Here is a 22700-nt window from a genome sequence, read left to right as displayed (position 1 = left end):
TAGCAGGGGGAATCCCTGGAAGTTCTTCAGAAAAGACGTCGAGGAATTCACGCACGACGGGAAAGTTTTCAATGCCCTCGAGTGGTGCAGCGTTCAATGCATTCAATGCATAGAGCCTTGCCTCAGCATTCTGAACCAGACGAGCATTGTAGCTTATTATTTCATCGGAAGGGTGTAGCAGATGGACGGTCTTAGTGGCGCAAACTATAGAAGCAGTATGCGCTTTCAACCAATCCATTCCTAGAATGAGATCAATGCTACAGGACTTTAGTATGATGGGAGAGACAAGAAATTCCAGTCCTTCGATTTCAACGGGGACGTCGTTGCAAATCATGGAGGTTCTACATTGGCCCGCAGGGGTGTGCACTAATAGCGAGGCGTTCATGTCCTCACATTTAACGTCGTGCAAGCATGCAAAATCTTCTGACATGAATGAATGCGATGCACCTGTATCAAATAAAACGGATGCTGGTACTGAATTTACGAGGAGTGTACCCATCACAGTAGCAGGCTTGTCTTGAGCTTCGTTCAGATCAACGTGGTTGGCATGAACACGACCATAAGACTTGGCATTGTTGTTGCAGGGCTGGTTGCTTCCACGGCCAGTTGCTGGAAGGGCCAGTTGATTCTGGTTCTGGTTGCAGTCCCTGGCACGATGACCTGGTTGACCACACTTGTAGCACACGCCATTATTGGGAGTGGGAATAGGAGCTTGGGGTGGTGGAGCTGGAAGCCTTGGCTGCCTAGATGGAGGAGGAGGCAGACGAGGTGCAGCATAGGTCTGCCTTGGGGCAGGTGCAGTTGGATGGTACATGCTGTTGGGAATCCATATCTTATGCTTCTGCGAGGGCGGGCCCGAAGATGAGCCCGTGTCACGGTTGCGCCTGTGAGAGCTCTGGTATTCCTGCAGACCAGTTTCGACATTGATGGCCTTGTTCACCAAGGTGGCGAAATCAGTAAAGGCATGCACTAGAAGTGCGAGCTTGATGTCAGCTTGAAGGCCGTCATGGAACTTCTCCTGTCTGCGTGCATCAGTTGCAATGTCCTCTTCAGCATAGCGAGACAAGTCCAGAAACTCCCGCTGATAAGCTTCAACAGTTTTGTTGCCTTGGGTGAGGTTGCGGAACTCACGCTTCTTTCGGTCCATGACTCCCTGAGGAATGAAGCGGGCACGAAAAGCAGCTTGGAAGTCTGGCCAGGTGATGATTGTTCCAGCTGGCAGAGTACGCCTGTGGCTGTCCCCCCATTGAGCTGCAGGCCCCTTCAGGAAGAAGGAAGCAAAGGTGACATAGCTGGCAGGGGCTACATCAGCATACTCCATCTCATAGGTGATGTCACGGAGCCAGTCATCAGCATCCAGAGGCTGAGTTGAGCTGCGGTACACAGTTGGGTTGAGGCGCATGAAATCCTGCAGAGTTACTGGGCTTGGCTGTTGGTTCATATTGGGGCGAGGAAACTGAGCCATCACATTTTCCATGATTTGGCGGTTCAGTTCGAACTGTTGGATCATACCAGCCATGTACTCAGGCGGTGGTGGGGCGTTGCCACCACTACCACGACCACCTGGTCTAACCATCCTGCTAATATATAACAGGGGTTGTTCAGCATTGAGAAATTTGCAAAGACAAGAATCATTCATGATGAAACATGCATAATGGAAGGAGCACGATAGCTACTACATAGTAGTCGGCATAACTTACAAAAGGGGTCATGCATAGAGTTCAGTACACAGATTTCAGTACATAGACTAAAAACATCATAGGCGGCACGCAGGCTCGTGGCGAATGCATCTAACACTAACAAGCAAGACTACATCAGTCCCAGGAGGTACTGTGGAGGTAGGTGTAGCCTGAAAGCTGGTAATGTCGCATCGGGAACTCCACGTCAGCAACCTGGGGTCCACAGATACTCCGGTGCAGAACCCGACGCTCAAGTGGCAGAAGAGGACCAAGTGCGGGAGAGTAGCCTCCCACATCTGGCCAGCCGACACCCTGGGGCATCACGGTCCTGGCTGGGTAGATCGCAGAACGCGGCAGACCATCTGATCGGACAAGGGGGTGCAACAGTGTCAGAGCATGGTAAAGGTGCTGACGGGTAGTGTACAACTCGTGGCGAAGAGCTCGGTTAGCTCGATCTAGCCCATCGGCATGCAGAACCAAGTTCTGATGGTAGAAGGGCTCTCGGGTGATAGTGGAGTAGGAAGCAGTGTAGTATCCCTCCGCACCAACATCGGATGCGATAGCAATGTGCCTGAAAGGGGAGGTGTCCAACTCCCGATACTCTCCACGAGGACGTGTCAGAGCAGCATGAGCAGCATCGTGAACTGCCATATCGATGGTCACTCCAACACCGTGAGCGGTGTGCAGCACAGTAGTGGAGTCATACTCCCGAGAGTAGAGGTGGACGATGGCACGATACTGCTCCTAGTTAAAGTCCTGGTACTCCTCATAGACGGTGTACTCAGGGTGCCAGCGATAACCCAGATAGGTCATCATCTCAGCTAGCACAGCAGGTGATCCCGAGGCACCAATGGCCGTCATGTGGCGCACGACCTGCCTCGTGGGTTCCATCTGAAAGCAAAGATGTTTCCAAGGAGTCAAATGACAGTGTGGGTATTGTTCAAAATACTATTCTAAGGAATAACTATGGCTTATCCAACTTTGGGGTGAATGTGGTCACGTGATCCTAGTGTTAGAGTTAGTAAATTCGTTTAACCCGAGTAGCAGAGAGTTTAGAGTCCCAGAGTAAAGGTCAAGGAGTAAAATATCCTAGTACCACCCAATGGCGACGTGGGCCCGTAAGACACACAACCATGTTAGTAAAAAGTTTTGCAATGTCTAGACTCGACTTCGACCAAGGAGTGTGGAAGGGGGATTCCTATAGACAGTCGGCTCTGATACCAACTTGTGACGCCCCCGATTCAATCGTACACTAATCATACACGCAAACGTGTACAATCAAGATCAAGGACTCACGGGAAGATATCACAACACAACTCTAAAAATAAAATAAGTCATACATGCATCATAATACAAGCCAGGGGCCTCGAGGGCTCGAATACAAGTGCTCGATCATAGACGAGTCAGCGGAAGGAACAATATCTGAGTACAGACATAAGTCAAACAAGTTTGCCTTAAGAAGGCTAGCACAAACTGGGATACAGATCGAAAGAGGCGCAGGCCTCCTGCCTGGGATCCTCCTAAACTACTCCTGGTCGTCGTCAGTGGCCTGCACATAGTAGTAGGCACCTCCAGTGTAGTAAGAGTCGTCGTCAACGGTGGCGTCTGGCTCCTGGGCTCCGGCATCTGGTTGCGACAACCAGGTAGAAGGGAAAGGGGGAAAAAGAGGGAGAAAAGCAACCGTAAGTACTCATCCAAAGTACTCGCAAGCAAGGAGCTAGACTACATATGCATGGGTATATGTGTAAAAGGCCATACCAGTGGACTGAACTGCAGAATGCCAGAATAAGAGGGGGATAGCTAGTCCTGTCGAAGACTACGCTTCTGGCCACCTCCATCTTGCAGCATGTAGAAGAGAGTAGATGGTAAGTTCACCAAGTAGCATCGTATAGCATAATCCTACCCGACGATCCTCTCCTCGTCGACCTGTGAGAGAGCGATCACCGGGTTGTATCTGGCACTTGGAAGGGTGTGTTTGATTAAGTATCCGGTTCTAGTTGTCATAAGGTCAAGGTACAACTCCGGGTCGTCCTTTTACCGAGGGACACGACTATTCGAATAGATAAACTTCCCTGCAGGGGTGCACCACGTAACCCAACACGCTCGATCCCATTTGGCCGGACACACTTTTCTGGGTCAAGCCCGCCCGCGGAAGATCAATACGTCGCGGCCCTACCTAGGCACAACAAAGAGGTCAGCATGCCGGTCTAAATCCTATGGCGCAGGGGTCTGGGCCCATCGCCCATTCACACCTGCATGTTGCATGGGCGGCCGGAAGCAGAACTAGTCCCCTTAATACAAGAGCAGGCTTACGTTCCAATCCGGCGCGCCGCTCAGTCGCTGACGTCACGAAGGCTTCGGCTGATACCACGACGCCGAGTGCCCATAACTGTTCACGCGTAGCTGGTTAGTGCATATAGGCTAGTGGCCAGACTCAGATCAAATACCAAGATCTTGTTAGGCGTGTTATTTTGAAGTAACCGTGAACGCCGACCAGGGCCAGGCCCACCTCTCGCCTAGGTGGTCTCAACCTGCCCTGTCGCTCCGCCACAAAGATCCACTCGCGGGTACTCCTACGAGCCGACCCGACTTTAGTCACCACAGGTATCATGTAAAGTATATAAGTATATACCCGTGATCACCTCCCGAGTGATCACGGCCCGATAGTATAGCAAGATAGACGGACAAGAATGTAGGGCCACAGATGGAATACTAGCATCCTATACTAAGCATGTAGGATTGCAGGTAAAGGTAACAACAGTAGTAGCAAGGACAGGCTATGCATCAGGATAGGATTAACGGAAAGCAGTAACATGCTACACTACTCTAATGCAAGCAGTAGAGAGTAGAATAGGCGATATCTGGTGATCAGGGGGGGGGCTTGCCTGGAAGCTCAGCCGAGAAGGAGGGGTCGTCAACACCGTAGTCGTACTGGGTAGCAGCGGCGTCGGTCTCGGTGTCTAGCGAGAGAAGAGGGGAAGAAACAATAAATACAATGCAAACAAATGCATGACATGACAAAGCGTGATGCTAGGTGTGCCCAAACGCGGTAGTAGGTGATACCGACGAAGGGGGGAAACATCCGGGAAAGTATCCCCGGTGTTTCGCGTTTTCGGACAGATGAACCAGAGGGGGAAAGTTGCGAGTTCGATATGTTAGGGATGTGTGGCGGACGAACGGGCTGCGTATCTGGATTCGTCTCGTCGTTCTGAGCAACTTTCATGTAGAAAGTGTTTTCATCTGAGCTACGGTTTATTTTATATGATTTTCTAAAGTTTTAAATCATTTTTAGAATTTATTTAATTAATTTAATTCAACATTATCCCGAACAGTGCACGCTGACGTCAGCTTGACATCAGCAGTCAACAGAGGTGTTGACTGGTCAAACTGACGTGTGGGTCCAGTGGGACCCACCTGTCATACACTGTTAGGTTGATTCGGGTTTAGGTTAAACTAATTACTGTTTAATTAAACTAACAGGTTAATTAGATTAACTAAATAGGATTAATTAACTTAATTAATTTAGTTAATTAATTAATTAAATTTATTTTTATTATTACTTTTTATCTCCTTTTCTTTTTATAAAACCTTCTAGGTGGGCCCCCCTGTCATTGGCCCTAGGGCCAAACCGGGGCGGGCGCTATTGGTAATGGGCGCGGGGGCGCCCGACAAGGGCGAACCCGGGCGCTGGCCTCGGGCAAGGCCAGCGGCGCGGCGGGGGCCAGTCCAGCCGCCGGCGGCGAGGCAGCAGCAACGCCGGCGAGGAGGGGCAGCGCGCGCAGGGCGAGCGGTGGTGGCGGTTAGAGCAGGCGGACGCGGGAGCAACGCACAAGGGTGGCTGCAGGCGAGGCCAGGTGCCGAGCAGGAGCGCGGTGAGGGCGCGCGATGCATACTTGCGCTGGGCGCGGCGGCGACGCGGGCGTAGGGGAGCGGAGCGCGGTAGGCTGCAGGGCGCAGGCGGCTCCGAGCGGTGCGGCAAGGCAGTGGCCGGAGCTGTGCGGGCAGGCGGTGCACGCGCTGTACACGACCGGAGCGGACGTGCGGAGTTGTGCCGGCTGAACACGGCCGCAGCGGGCGCGCGCTGTTTACCGTTAAGGTGCCAGAATAGGTGAGAGGGGCTGCGGCGAGCGGCTAGACAAGCAGGCACGACACGGTCGTGCGCTGGGTGAGGTCGGAGCGCGGACACGGCGGTGAGCACGGGAAACGGCGGGGTTGCGGAGGGAGGCAGGGCCTCACCGCGATTCGTAGGGACGGGGGCAGCGGGGGTCGAGGTGGGGAGACGGGGACGATGCGGTGAAGAGGAGGCATGCTGGTGAGGAGGAGGAAGCAGTCCGGCAGGGAAGCTCCGGGCGCCGGCGAACGAGGACGAGGCGGCGGCGTATGGCGGCGTCTTGCCCCGATCTGATCTGGATCGGGGGAGGGGGAGAGTGGGACGAGTGGGGGGAGTGGTGGATGGGGTGGATAGGGTTCCACCGACAAGGGGATAAGGGCAGTGGTGCTGGGCCGCAGCTGGGCCGGCCTGTTGCTGGGCCGGAGCCCAGTGGGGGGGTGGGGCTTCTCCTTTTATTTTATTTCTATTTCTGTTTTGTATTTTCTTTTATTTATTTCTCTTTTCTATTTTAATTCGCTTTATAATATTTAGACATCTTCTAAAAATATATTTTCTCCACAATAATTACCAGTGCAATATTTGGCACCCACCGAACATTTTTGTTTCAATGTTTGAAGACATTTGTTTGTTTGCCATATTTTGAATTGATTTTTGTATCGGTTATGAACTAACGAAATATTATCAACAGTAACGGAGCTGACGTGGCATCATTAGGAGAATTTTACTGTAGCCTAATTATCCGAGCGTTACACAATAGTAGCCAGTAACTCGAACACTACATCAATATAGGACTTTGGGGTTGTCTCAGTGTGTTCAATATAGTTTTTATCAGCTTTCTGGGAGACCAACAGGGATGTCTCACTATCTTAAACCTTATCTGCATTACTTCCTTTACCATTTCATAACGGGGTACTCTTTTCCAATATTTTATCAACGTTCTAAAAGAGAAACAAACAAACACATCATAGGTTTACCATGTTGTATATGAAACTCATTTTGGTAAACCAGATCAGTAGTAAGGTGGACAGGATAACAACATAAAACAAACATATATCTATGTAGTATAGTCACTGTATGGTCTATATCATTCTAGTTTATGTTTCCAAATCAAGATGGATACAGTTCGAATTATATCTATTTAAGACAAAGGAGCATAGACAGAATATAAGTGTGCGAAACTACACAACAATAACAACACTTGTAATGTGCATGGCATGAGAACATAACTGTTTATTCAATTGAAACTGAAATCAACATAGAGCAAGTTAATTACAACAACAAACACGTTAAAGAAACAGGTTTAAAACATACCTGTTGCACCATTGGAGTTTCAATTGCATCCTTCAAATTTGAAATTAGTTGGTATGAGTAAATACAGTGATGCAAGAGCAAAGTAGTATGAACCATAGCTACGGAACCTGACCTGAGAACAATTCTTCTTCTGCTTTAAGCGTTGACTTGGGGTTCAGAGTGGTGGTCCTCGTGCTTTGGGCACTGCAGTTACCTTACTAACTGCTCGTGTTTGGGCGCTCTGTGGCGGAGATGGTGCTGTGTCAACTGGAAGCGGGTTACTATATGCTTGGGTTGGGGTTAGAAGGGGTGTAGCTGGTTCTCTGTCCAACTGGGTAGGGGTACAATCTGCGTGAGTCTGGGTTATGTGTGGTGGGGCTCGTTCTTGGGCAAGTACAACTGTGGTTCTATCTGCATCGACAGGTAGCACGATCTTTTCTGAAGGCCGTGTTTTTACTCCCACAGAAACTGCCATCACCGCCCCCAATTGAAATGGCTGATAAACAAGAAAAATAATTGAATGTACAGACATTGTAAGATAGACAGGTGCAATGGATAGTAGGGAAGAAAACAGGGCATGAAATAATTCACATTTATGTTGTCTAACCAAACAGAATAGCAGGACATAATTTCACATATATGATGGCTAATTAAATAGGATAGCATGACACAATTTCACATGTATGATGGCTAACTAAACAGGATAGAATGACATACTTCAAAATATGATGACTATGTAAACAGGATGACATGATATAACTATACGATGTGTCTATTAAAGTGGTTGGCATGCCATAAATCACAAACATGCCATTGATGGAAACATGATGGCATGATATAATTCAAAGATAGAATGACATAATTCAAAAATATGATGACTATGTAAACAGGATGAGATGATATAACTATATTATGTCTTTAGAAAATGGGTTGGCATGCCATAATTTAGATACATGTTGTCTATGCAAACATCATGGCATGATATAATTCAAATATATGATTTATATACTAAGCAAGTGAGCATAGGGCAATCGCATATATGATCTGTCAACTAAGGAGATGGCATTCAATATTGTGTATATGATGTAAAAACTAAGCATTGCAATACAACATATGCATGATATGAGTAATATAACCCTGCCAAGTTTGAGCATACACCTCAAGGGGATAATAGGACTGGTCATCTGCCTCTAAATTCTCCTCTGAAGAGCTATCTGTAACCAGCAAGATATCTGCTTCAGCAGGTAGCATTGTCTGCTCTGAAGACCTTGTTTTCGATCCAGATTTCTCCATCACCAATTCAAATGGCTCATGCATAGGAAGAGCAGTTTAATATACAAACATTGTCGACAAATGCAACGAGAAATACAAAAAAAAGGACGGCATGATATAATTCACATATATGACACTTGGCTAAACAACATGGAATTGCATAATTCACATATATAATGCCTTGCAACAAGATAGCATTGCATAATTCACATATATAATGTCTTGCAACAAGATGGCATTGCATAATTCACATATATGGTAATTAGACACTAAACAAGTGGCATTCACACAAAGCATGTCTAAAATAAGCAAATGACATAGCAATGCAAGATACCATACGCACGATATGAGCAACATAACCCTGCCAAGTTAGAGCATGCACCTCGGGGGGGGGGGGGATAGGACTGGTCATCTATCTGTGAATCCTCCTCTGAGGAGCTATCTGTAACCAGCAAGACATGCGCTTCGTCAGATAGCATTGTCTGCTCTGAAGACCTTGTTTCCACTCCAGATTTTCCATGACCGTGTCGAATGGCTGATGCACAGGAAGAGTAATTGAATGTACTAAAATTGTTGACAAATTTAACACGTAATAAAAAAATGATGGCATGATATAATTCACATATAAGATGACTGGCTAACCAGGGTGGCATTGCAAAATTCACATATATGATGCCTGGCTAAACAAGATGGCATTGCATGATTCACATATATGATAAAGAAACTAGACATATGGCATTCACACAAAGCATGTCTAAACTAAGCAGATGAGATATTTGATGTATAAAGTAAGCAATGCAAGGCACCATATGCATGATATTACCAACATCAGCATGCCAAGTTAGAGCAAAGACCTCATGGGGTAAATAGGAGTGGTCTTCTCCTTTTGAATTCCCCTCAGAACAGTTATCTTCCTCTTGATTACAATCCGAAATGGGTGGGGGGGCTGCCTTTGCACCCACCATGGAGCGACGTCTGCATGAAATTTTATTGCCACCCAAGGCTCGTCTCTTTTTCTCTACATGTTCAGTTCCATTGTGTACAATAACTGACATGCATAGGAATTAAACATAGTGAGGTTATGTAAGGAGTGCATGCATAAATCTAGAGTGATGGTAGCAAACTGTGGATAGACCCAAAACCAATGATAGCAAGCAGATAATAGCTTTAGTTAAAAAATACAGATAATGGCTCCTTTAATGTTTGTTTGCACCCAACATGAAACTCATAGTAGACACCCGAGATTAACCAGATAGTAGACAGATAGTACTGATTGCTGCCCCAATATGTACCCCACAACCATTTAAAAACTCAAGTTTCAGCATTAGTTTGGACCTGACTTGGAGTCTAATAGGTGAACACGACGATAAAGTAGCATGTCATCATATTAAGTGATGCATAACGTAAGCAGACACGGAAGAGTGCGACCTCTCTTGTGGACCCGTGTAGTCCTCAAGGTCATCTGCTCAGTTGATGATGGTAATGCAGTTGTCGTGGTTGCCGGCAGCAGGGAAGAAGATCTGAGGCGGCGAAACACAGTCTGGAGAGCGGTTCCCTGCTGTGGTGAACCCTTCCATCGTTGAAGTTGCTGAGCTGGGCTGGAACACAGCACTGCAGGAGCAAGAGAAACCACACAAGGTTTTCTTTGACACATATCTGTAACAGAAGTAATTGTGTAAGGGCTTGTTTGAATTTGAGGATTCTAACAATGCAAGCATTGTAATTAGACAGGAATAGGATAGGAATGCACGTGCAAAACAGAGAATTTAAAAACACTGGATTTCTGCCAATCTGGGTGTTTGGTTCACAAGAATTGGAAGATCACAAGATGCAAAGAAGCATGCTGAGATTAAGTCAAACCACAAGAAAATGTATGGTTATAATGCTATTATGCTACTATCTCTTAGTCTTGTGCTTCATGAATAGGAATTTGAAAAGGAGGACAAGTGGAAATTAAAATTCCTACGGTTTTTCTTTCAAGGAGACACTAAAGGAACAAATCCTACAGTTTTCCTTTGCTCCATTCCTTTGAACTAAATGCATGAATAGTAGTACCATAGGAAACTTTACAATTCCTATGTCTTTCCTTCGCTTTTCCTTTCAAGCACTGGCGATTCTAGCAAGCAGGCTTGAGAAAGGAAAAGCCTACACTCAAAAAATGTTTTGTGCTATTTCTACTACTTTGGACCCAGGCCACTGCCCTACTAGCTCAACTCCCAGGCCGATCGACAAATGCACAGCTCAAGCACGCAGAGATAAATAATGATGGCGTTCAAGAGAGTCCATCACGGATAGCTAAGTTGCCTGGTACCTCACTGCTTGTCATATGGTAGGGTAAAATAATCGTATTTCATGTCACTACGTGTGTTCAGTGGACAATATATATAACATGTAGTGTAAAAAAGAGATGCAACAAGTGTACAACCTCTTTGGCGAAGCCATGTCAATCTCAGCGTGATTGTGTTGGTCGGTGAGGATGCTCCAGCTGACTTGGCTGTCGGAGGAGGGGAAGAAGATCTTAGGCGTCTGGAGATGGAGCCCGGGTTACTTCTCCGCTGTGATGGAGGGTTTCGTCGTTGGAGCATCTCCAATGAGTTGTACGACGCCGAGGCTGAAGCAAGACAAGAGAGACAACGTTAACCTGAGTGGAATTCTAATAGCATCTCCAATAGATGACGTAAAATACATAACCACAAAGTGCTAGATGTAAAATACATCAGCCGCTCATCTCTGAACTTAACAGTTGAAACTGAATTTAACTGTCAAAACTGAACTTAACTGTTGAAACTAAATTTTGCTGTCGAAACTGAATTTTACTGCCGAAACTGAACGCACTAGTAGCAGAAAAGCAGTAGCAGCAGCGCGTGCGAGAGCCGGGGCAGCTGGTCATGTAGCAGCATTAGGGTGAGGCTACACGCCAGTCGACTGACTTTTTCATCTCTGGTCAGTCGATTTTCCGGCCGTTGGATACGAAATCAAGGGCCTGCAGTTCATCTTCAACCTCCACTCCCCTGAGCCGCCAGCCACCACCGGCCAAACCGCCCCCCCGCCCCGCCCGCCCCGAAACCACTCCCTACCGCCAGTCCGCCGCCGCCCCGGCCATCCCTCTAGCCCCCCCCGTGCCGAGCCTTTTCTCCGGTGATCCCCACGCCACCGCCCCACCACCGCCGGCGACCACCACCCCCACCCTGAACCCTAAGATAGATAGTGGGGTACCTCTCCGGCGAGCCGCCCTCCCCACTGCGGCTGGTTCTTCCTTAACTCCGGAGAGCCTCCCTCCACACCCTGAAAAATTGACTGACCCAAAAGTCGATTCAGTCGACTGAAGTGTAGCTAAATCGGAGCAGCATCGCAAGCAAGAGGAAGAGCGAGAGCAGCAGCGCGAGCAAGAGCAAGAGCAGACCAGGCAGGGGACCGAGAGCAAGAGCAGAGCAGCAGCGCGAGCGAGAGCTAAAGCAGCAGCAGCTCCTACTAATGTGGACGTCGCCGCCGAGGGAGCGAAGCCGTGGGGGAAGTGGCCAGTGACGCCACTGTGGATGGAGCTGCGCCGTGTCGGCTCAGGACCGAGCGCCGGCAGCACTGTCAGATTGAATCAAGAAGAAAATGCGGCGAGTAGTGTACAACCTCTTTGGTGGCACCGATTAGGCCTCAACTTCATCCGAGGAAACGGTGATGATGCTGCTCTTCCGGTGGTGCAGGTGAAGACGGTAGTGTGGGAATGGAGATGGCGCGAAAGACGAGGGGAACATCGGGGCAGCTCCTTGGAGGTGGAGGACGGGGTGGCTGAACCGGTGGGACGACGAGATCGACGATGGACCCTCATCCGGTATAGTGGATGAGGAACGTCGAGGTGTTGCTGTGGACGACGTCGTCGGGGAAGAGGCTCCGGCTGGGTAGCGGACGGAGGAGGGTGTGGGGCTTCGCGGGTTTTCGCGGCCTCGATGTACGAATGGGTGGGCGGATGGGATGGGAGTGGGGAACCATGTCTTAGGGACACGCTTGTCCGAAATGTGGTAAGTTATGAAAGTACCCCCACCGATTTGAGCTATGCGGTTCTTTCGATTCACGGGTATCACGGGCATTTCGCCTGTCGGGATTTCACAGGAGGTGGGAGTTTTCGCGCGCGTTATAATTTTGGAATAGCAAGGCGCGGGTTGAGATGGAGGGAGTTTTCGGAGCACAACGAGACAAAGATATATCTTAAATATTTCGGGGTAACAAGCCGCGGGTTGAAGAGGCGGGAGTTTCACAACACGATAGACAGAGATGCTAGCTTGAAATTTCGGCATAACAAGGCGCAGCTTGAAAATTCGGGAGAACAAGCTTAACATGTACCAAAAAAAGACAATTCGCACCTCATCACTAGATAGAGCCATGTCCCGTTTTACTATATTACTAGAAATTCATTCAAATAGAACAACAACAAAACTAAAAAAATCCGGACAACAAACATAACGTGTACAGTACCAAAACAATTTGCACTTCCCTCAACAATAAAAAAACAATGTGTGTTGTCTAGCATGTGGACTAAATTTGAGTACATTTTCCCTGTTTGAATGGGATTGTACTCGGGTTAGTTATACAACCATCTAAATATTATCTTCACAACACATGACATGAATATAGGAGAAGTAAATTCCTATATAAATACGAACTACATGTACATACGGTCTCAAATTCAAATATATGTATCTATTTTATGTTGAATTCAAACCATAGTACATGTATGCTCTAGCTAGATGTTCGGAATCTAAACCATGTATGATACTACATACAATGTGTTTAACACGCACAACACACACACAAACACCATTTAGACTAGGAAGGTACACGTGCATTGCATGCATGAGATTTGGCAACCAAATTATGAATAAATACCACATTATAGCATGTAAGCTTTGAGTCATATATGCATGATGTAGATGTTCGTTTAATTCTTATAGTTCATTTCATTCAAAATCATCTAGTTTTTATAAGAAAGCTAATATATTTTAAGATTCATGGAATTGTGCGTTGTGAAGCATAAAGTAAAATAAATAATGGCAAATCATGTAGAAAAACATTTTGGCAATTCTGGTACGGAAGATTCTAGAACAAAGAAGAAGTGCTTGTGTTTTGAGGTTTGTGCATTATGCTTAAGTTCAACCATGGAGTCTTCTAGATTGTACATGTGGCAAAATCTGGTGGAATCTAGATGATATCCAACGACCAGTAGTGCTCAAATTTTCCATCTCTGCACCATCAGATTGGCTTCATCCAACGACCATCTTTCAAAGTTAAAGTTATCCGCACACTATATAAAAAATATAAAATATAATATATATATATAGGGGTATAGATATAGATATGTGATGCGCAAGCCACCCATCATCTCCAATTAGAATAGTGTGTCCATGCACGGATGCAATGTGGCCAAACGATGTCTTCCATCGGTATCTCAAATTCAAATCAATATGACATTGTTCAATGTGTATACAGTACAACATGCTCGTTTCCAAACCACATCGTGCATATCTCAGTTATATTCATGCATGCATGGGTTTCAAACATCATGATCTCTTATTCAAATATTTGAATTCAATTTTACATTGATTATGACCTCACCTAGTCTTTTACACCCACATAGTCATCTTCTCTTTATAATTGTACCACTAACTTTCTCTCATGCCTGCACACACACTACCAATCGGCATTATCCATTGCACACATGCAATCTTTTTCTTCTGGCCGGTCTCCCATGCATGCACACCCCACCCTCTCCATCATATCAGGCATTCTTTATCTCTCACGTGCATGCACAACGATCGATGTTCCTCTATGTGTGTGTATATATAGCTAGGTCTTTCATAGTTTTCCACACAAACTGATCAATCTATATATCTAGTGAGGTATCACCCTCTTTCCCACGTCCACATCGATCAATCTATACCTCTCTATATAGGATTACATAGCTAATACACCCACATTAATTATATATCCAACGTCCCCCTCTCATCATCCATGCCTTCCGCTTCATCTCTCAGACGCGCGCACAGTGGCGAAGATAGGGGCAGCAAGGGCCCTGCCCCCCTAACATCACTATATATCGAGGCTAATATGAATGTGATCATTAGACAATTGCTGGTAAAATGGTTTAAGTTGATGAATTGGCCCTCCTCGTAAAGGATTAGCAATGCTTGGCCCCCTAGCTCATTTATTTTTCATGGCTCCGCCACAGCGCGCAACAGCGCACGTTCTCGCCCCCTCTCTTCAAATATCGATCTCGCACTTGTGCACTCCTTCATAGTCTCCCTCCACTTGGACCCTCGCACCATCTTCTAGCCCCCCACTGGATTTTGCCACATGTACAATCTAGCAGACTCCATGGTTGAACTTAAGCACAATGCACAAACCTCAAAACACAAGTGCTTCTTCTTTGTTCTAGAATCTTCCGTATCATAAATGCCCAAACCTTTTTTCTAGTTGAATTGCCATTATTTGTTTTTTACTTTATGCTTTACAACGCACAGTTCCATGGATCATAAAACATATTAAGGTCTTCTTTGATTCAAAGGATTCCCAAAGGAATTTTGGAGGATTCTAATCCTTAGGAATTTTTCCTATCTTGGTTGTTTGATTCATCGGATTGTAAACCATAGGAATTTTTCCATAGGATTAATTTGCACTAGATTTTATAGGAAGCATACCATCCACTCAAACCTCTTTGAAACAATCATGCGTTTTTCTATGCATAATCAAACACTCGTACAATTCTGTAGGATTCAAGACGACATTCCACTCTAATCCCATGGTTTTCCTATTCCCGTGTATTGGAAATCCTACGAATCAAAGAGGCCCTAGCTTTTTTTATAAAAACTAATTGATTTTGAATGAGATGAACTATAAGAATTAAACAAAGGTCTACATCAGGCATATATGACTCAAAGCTTACATGCTATAGTGTGGTATTTATTCATAATTTGGTTGCCAAATCTGATGCGTGCAATGCACGTGTACCTTACTAGTACTTCGAGTACGTGCAAAACACGTAAATTAGAATTCAATGGCACGCTACACAGTGTCCCTCTTACAGTTCACGAAGCCATGTGGCACATGTGGAGGCGTTGTCGCGACCTCCTTGTGTGGATTGATCATAGTGACGTGCTATGTAACGCCCACGATGCGGCTATATCTCCCACGTGTCGAGGCACGACTTGGAGGCATAACCGCATGGTGGTTTTGTCGCAAGAAGGGTCATCTTCACACAATCCCATGTAATGAACAAGAATGGGATAAAGAGTTGGCTTACAATCGCCACTTCACACAATACATAAATTAAACATACATCATTCAGAGTACAATCAAGATCCGACTACGAAACCAAAATAAAAGAAGATAACCCCAAATGCTAGATCCCGATCGTCCCAACTGGGCTCCACTACTGATCATCAAGAAACGAAACATAGTAACGACCAAGGTCCTCGTCGAACTCCCACTTGAGCTCGGTTGCATCACATGCACTGGTATCGTCGGCACCTGCAACTGTTTTGGAAGTATTTGTGAGTCACGAGGACTCAGCAATCTCACACCCGCGAGATCAAGACTATTTAAGCTTATGGGTAGGAGAAGGTAGTGAGGTGGAGCTGCAGCAAGCACTAAGCATATATGGTGGCTAACATACGCAAATAAGAGCGAGAAGAGGAGCAACGGAACGGTCGTCAACTAGTAATGATCAAGAAGTGATCCTGAACTCCTACTTACGTCAAACATAACCAAAAAGTCATGTTCTCTTCCTAGACTCCGCCGAAAAGAGACCATCACGGCTACACACGCGGTTGTTGCATTTTAATTAAGTTGAGTGTCAAGTTCTCTACAACCGGATATTAACAAATTCCCATCTGCCACATAACCGCGGGCACGGCTCTCGAAATTTTATACTCTGCAGGGGTGTCCCAACTTAGCCCATTATAAGCTCTCATGGTCAACGAAGGATATTCCTTCTCCCGGGAAGACCCAATCAGTCTCGGAATCCCGGTTTACAAGACATTTCGACAATGGTAAAACAAGACCAGCAAAGCCACCCGATGTGCCGACAAATCCCGATAGGAGGTGCACATATCTCGTTCTCAGGGCACACCGGATGAGCAAGACATCGGGTTGGCATAGACCCTGGTTGCCCAGGGGGCGCCGGACATCGCTCGGTTTGGACCAGCACTCGAAGGAGCACTGGCCCGGGGGGGTAAATAAAATGACCCTCGGGCTCCGGAAACCCAAGGGAAAAAAGGCTAGGTGAGGCAAATGTAAAACCAAGGTTGGGCCTTGCTGGAGGAGTTATATTCAAGGCGAACTGTCAAGGGGTTCCCATAACACCCAACCGCGTAAGGAACGCAAAATCAAGGAACATAACACCGGTATGACGGAAACTAGGGTGGCAAGAGTGGAGCAAAACACCAGGCATAAGGCCGAGCCTTCCACCCTTTACCAAGTATATAGATGCATTAATTAAGATAAGATATATTGTGATATCCCAACATAAACATGTTCCAACATGGAGCAATCTTCATCTTCACCTGCAACTAGCAGCGCTATAAGAGGGGCTGAGCAAAGCGGTAACATAGCCAAACAACGGTTTGCTAGGAAAGGATGGTTAGAGGCTTGACATGACAATATGGGAGGCATGATATAAGAAGTGGTAGGTAGCGCAACATAGAGATAGAGTGAACAACTAGCAAGCATAGATAGAAGTGATTTCGAGGGTATGGTCATCTTGCCTGAGATCCCGCAAGGAAGAAGAACGAGTCCATGTAGAAGACAAATGGACGTAGTCGAACGAATCCTCACAACTTCGGAACGAAACCGAAGCTAACGAGAGAAGCAAACCGGAAAGAAGCAAACAACATGGTAAACAACCATCACATAAACATGACATGATGCACAATCAAGTATGATGCATGTCCAGTTTAATGAGCATGGCATGGCAAAGTGCACAAACAATACTACAAATTAAGTGGAGCTCAATAAGCAACGAGTTGCATATTGACGAAACACCACATCAATTATTTAGTTCTCCCTCGGTTATGTACCCAACAATATTAAATATTATTAAACATGGGAAAAGGGTGAAGCATAAGTAAACTAACTATTTAGGCAAGTTTAAATGAGGCCGGAAACAACAAACAACAATTCCGGAAAATCCCCATATGCGTATTTTGGATTTGGTACTGTTCTGCCCTAAACACAATTTTAATGTTGTTAAACAGCAAAATGAAGTGCACCATGTTAATCTATGCATTTTTCCACCCCATTTACATATAAAGTTTATTAAATTTGGAGCTATGGTTATTTAGTTATTAATTAAAGCATTTTAGCATGGCATTTGAGCAAATTAATTCAAACAGCATTTTAAACATTTTAAACATGGATGACAGTTGGATATTATGAAACTAGATGAAATTCTAAGCATTTTACATATATAAATTATTTACATATGATGCATGGTTAATTAGTTATTAGATGCATGAACACTAGGGGTTTTTCTGTAAAACAACAATTCACTGGATAATTAGACAAATCGTTCGCAGGAAAAAAAACTGTGACTCGGGCCGAAACTGAGAGGGGCTGGGGAGTTGCTCACATCGGACTTGACTAGGCCGGCTCGGGTCTGGAAGGAAGCAGGCCGACTAGGTGGCACCATGGGACTTGGGAGCGATGCTGATCCGGCGACGGCGGCGCAACGACGGGAGGCCGACGGAGGCCGGGAGCGGGCGGCGACGCTCCAGGGTTGCATAATTTGGCGACAGAGGGAGTTGGCGGGGACGCGAGCGTACCGCAGCTGCGACAGGAGCTCCTGCTGAATAAAAGAGAGAGGGTTCAGAGAGAGAGACGGGGAGGTTGAGATCCGGGGAAGAAGAACTGCCGGAGGAGGAAGGAGAAGAAAGGGATGGCACGGGGCCCGGGGAACCTCGGGAGGTTGCCGCTTGGTGGTCCGGCGAGGTCCTGCGGTGGCGCTCGAGGCAGCAGGGGGTCGGGATGGCCATGGCAGTTCCTGTCAGCGGCAAGAGGTCAGGCCACAGGGAGAGGCAGGGGGCAACAAGAAGAAACAGGGGGAGTGGGAGAAGAGGAGCGACGGGGAGGTCCTGGCCTAACGACGGCGGGGCTGCTGCTTGCTCCGGGTGAGCGGCTGGCAGCGTCGAGTTGATGGAGACAGGGGCGAGCGCTGGTTGGCTCGGGGCTGAAAACAAGGGGAGGTGGTGGATCGGGAGGGATCCCGATGGAGAGAGTGGCGGCTGGTGGATGGGTAGGCGGGTGAGATCTCGAGGGAGGAGGAGGGAATGGACAGGGGTGGCGGCGGCTAGGAGGATCGATGGGACAAGGCCCCTAGGATCTAGGGTTGGACCTATATATATGAAAAAGGAAGGAAGTTTTGATCTTCCGATCGAAATCCGATGGACGAGAATAAATAGGTTAGAGAGTCTAATAAATAAAACAATGATATTTTGGGGATGTTTGGGGATGATCCGAATCCAACGATGACGACTGAGCGGTTCGGGTCCGGAGAAGTCAAGAGAGGTTAGGTGGTTTGACAAGAGGGAAACGAAAACCCGATGGGACTCGAAACGGTCAACGAACGCAACAGAGAGAAGCGAGGAGCGGCAACTACGAGCGGATGCAAGTTTTAAGAAAACAATGCCGATGCAATGCGTATGATGCTATGAGATGAGATGCATGACATGAACAAAATGCAAAACAAAAGACAAAAACCCAACCATGGAGGAAATAACATAACACATAGCCGGAAATGGCAAGAGTTGGAGTTACCAATATGGAAAATTACATCCGGGGTGTTACAACACTCCACCACTACAAGAGGATCTCGTCCCGAGATCTAGGATGGCACCGGAGAAAAACGGAAGAGGAAGATAAAAGGTAAAACTAAGTTGCTTCTTCGACGAATGAGTGAAACCAAGGAACCTTCGAAGGTTAAACAATTTTTTGAAAAGAATACAATGGAGATGAACGAAGTTGAAAACACTCTGTTAGATAAGAAGAACATGGGATACGACGAGAACTAAGTGGTTAAGTGACAAGATAGATATTGAAATCACTCCAGTTAAAACAAGATAGAGAAGGAATAACAGTGATATAATTTGGGCAGCACTCCGACTGTAAATGGAAGGAATTGAACATGATCTTGACAAGATGAGAGGATACTTGAAAAGAGGACACGACACTGCGGTTGAATGGATAAGCACGAAAAGAACATGGTCCTCACAGTTCGAGATGATGAGTGAAGAGAGCAACATCACAATGCCTCCAGAACGAAAGAATAGAAGTTGGATCGTTGGAAAGGAAAGAATTGAGAAGAAAATGATATCTTCTACCACAACTGAATTTTAAAAGCATCCTTAAAAAAGAAGGATTGAACAGAGTTGTTGGAAAAATCAACAATGAAAAGAACAAGCTTGTTGTGGGCTTATGGAAAACATCTCAAAAACTTGAGGTGAAATTCTGCCACTAACGAAAGAACAATAGATTGGATTGATATGAACAAGGAGACGAGAAACTTATTCGCCGGGAGGATAAATGAAGAACTTGGGTCATTTATGAGCACCATAAACAGCAAAAATCCTTAGGGAAAGCTTTAGGTGAAATATAACCCAAGATAACTCCAATGAAGAGGTTGATTGGTTGAAAAGATGTCTTGAGCGAAGAGAAAATGATAGATTTAAATATGTCACTCTTGAAAACTTGTGAATCATGAAACCCGAAGGGAAATTATCGACAATGACATAACACCACCTCAAAAGATAAGGTAGAAAGAATTGCACTTCGGAATGCAAGATGAAGAATGCTTGAACTCCTCAAAACAAAACATGTGTTGAGCACCATGTTTATCTTTGAGTATAGCTTGGCGGATCTTAACTTCGAGAAAAATCTTGAAGAACAATTCGAGAATGAAAGGCATCCTTGATGAACCATCATGTAGAGCCTCCATGAATAACTCCGGTAATGAAAGGATGATAAAAAGAAAGAGAAGTTGAAAACACAAGGTGAAGCCTTGCGATGATTTACATGGAGCTTCGCGACGAGATAAAGCGGAAAAACTTGGAACTCCGGAAGAAGGAATTAATCACTTGGATGAAACCATAATAAGAATTACGTTATGCGTATCCTTCACCAATTTAGATTGATGACAAGCAACGGATTTGGCATACTACTTATTCTCGTACAAAGGATTAAGATAGATATAGCGCAAACTTGAGAAGGACTTCAACGAACCACCGGTAACAACGGAAGAGAATTTGGAAAGAACGAATGAATTGATACGATAACAACGGAGGAGAATTCTTGAATGAACCACCGTAAGAATTGAAAATGAATGAAGAAAAGATAAAGAAACACCAGGAAGAATTAGAAAACGAACGAAGATACTTGAGAGATTAAGATACATGAGAACGAAGAGATCATGAACTGATTAGAGGATATCTGAAAGCTGAGAATGAATAATTCTGAGATGATGGGCTCCGGAGAATCAAAATGAAAAGACTCCTGAATTGCTCTGGATGGGTGAAAAGAATTCTCACAATCGAAAACAATTATGAGAGGATGGCATGAAGCTAGAACCATGAATCTTTGGAAGAACGGGTAAGGATTTAAGAGGAACTCCTCTTCGGTCTTCAAAATCCGAGAATGACGACGAGAAACACCACCATGAATTGTTGAGATACTCTGGGATGAAAATAAGAAAGGTTGAACCAACAATGAAAAGAATTTGGAAGATCTTGGAAAAAGACATCTGACTGATGATAACTCATTCTTACGTCAAACTTTGAAATGAATTTGGGAATAACTCCGGGAAAATTAGAAGAGTCAGGTAAGATCCTGGGAAAAGACCTGTGGGTTAGGGCCCACTCAAAAGAAAACACCGTTGAACGATTGCTTAGGAAGAGATAATGCACCGGTTGATTTGAACGTCTTGAACGAGGTAACAACCTCGAAATAGCTTGGAAGGAATAAGAATGGAAACTTGAATCTTCTGGGATATCTTCAGCACTCCAGGTAACATGAATAGCAAGAGGTGGATGATTAAGAGATGTACCGACTTGAGAAAACATTTGAAACAAGGAAAGGATATGATCGACAAAGCTTGAATTGAATCCGCCGGAGAAGAAAAAAGAGCGAAGAATGATAAACTTGAAGCTTCCTGAGCATCTTCCTGAGAATTAGCGGATTAGAACATTGATGGAAAAGAATGGAGAAACTTCACATCCATAAGATGGATACATGATTAAGAAATTTGAGTCCTAGAAGAAAGAGGGTGGGAGGGCGGGAAAACAAAGGCAACTTGGGGCAGATGGAATAAACACCGTTGAGAAAACTTATAATTGATCTTGCGGATGGGGAGAATGATGGGATCATCTCGAAGAGAAACGCACCGGTTGGAAATAGAATTAAGATGGAAATCTCGATGATCAAGAAGGATTAGTATCCACATTGAATATGAGAACACCACTTAGAAAAGGTATGGAATCCACATTTGACTTCGAAGCAACTCGAATACCACAACTTAAAACAAAACAAAGGATTTGGCTTGCGGAATAAGCCGGAACAAACATATGATAGAGATTTCGTCCGAAGTTTTCATGGTGGGGCCCACACGGGCTCGATCGTACAACACCATCATGTACAAGGCAGTGCACATGACATACGAAGCGTCCCCGAGTCGGCATAGCCAAGGACTCTTTAAGACACTACGAGACCACTGTAAAACCGACCGTGGATAGGCGTACCACTAGACGTCGAACCCCAATCTCATATCATGCATCTGTCGGAAAGATATCCTATGAGCTACTTGAATTCCCACTTATAAACTCTCGAAACTTTCTGGTTATGCAATCAGGTGTTGGGGATACAGGGGACGCAATATATCTCACCCAAACTAACAATACCTAGATCCAGTTGTATCCATCCTTCAACACATAACCAAGAAACCTTCGGAAATCATTTACCTCAACCTTCGAAAAGCATCCGTTATACGAGTTATGGCAATACTCCCGAACTCCCGCCCCAGTACTGGGTGGCGTCGAGGTGATCTCACCAACAACTGCATAAAAGAGATTTTCGATGCCGGCGAAACTCAGGTATTCCAGAACTGCAACAATAAAATTGTGACGACAACACCTCAGAGCTCAACTCCCCGGGACACTGCCACAACCCCTAAATGTCAGGAGGCACCAAGAACAATGTTCTCGTCACAAAACCATCGGAACGATTCCAAGATACCCGCGTGATCCTAAATTTTTTTAGTGAAATTTGAGGAGAGGAGAGTCAAAACTTCTACGTCAGGGGCCTCACCAGAGCGACGAAGG

The sequence above is a fragment of the Aegilops tauschii genome, chromosome 4 (genome assembly GCF_002575655.3).
Source record: "Aegilops tauschii subsp. strangulata cultivar AL8/78 chromosome 4, Aet v6.0, whole genome shotgun sequence".
Classification (NCBI taxonomy): Eukaryota; Viridiplantae; Streptophyta; class Magnoliopsida; order Poales; family Poaceae; genus Aegilops; species Aegilops tauschii.
This window is presented reverse-complemented; position numbering follows the sequence as displayed.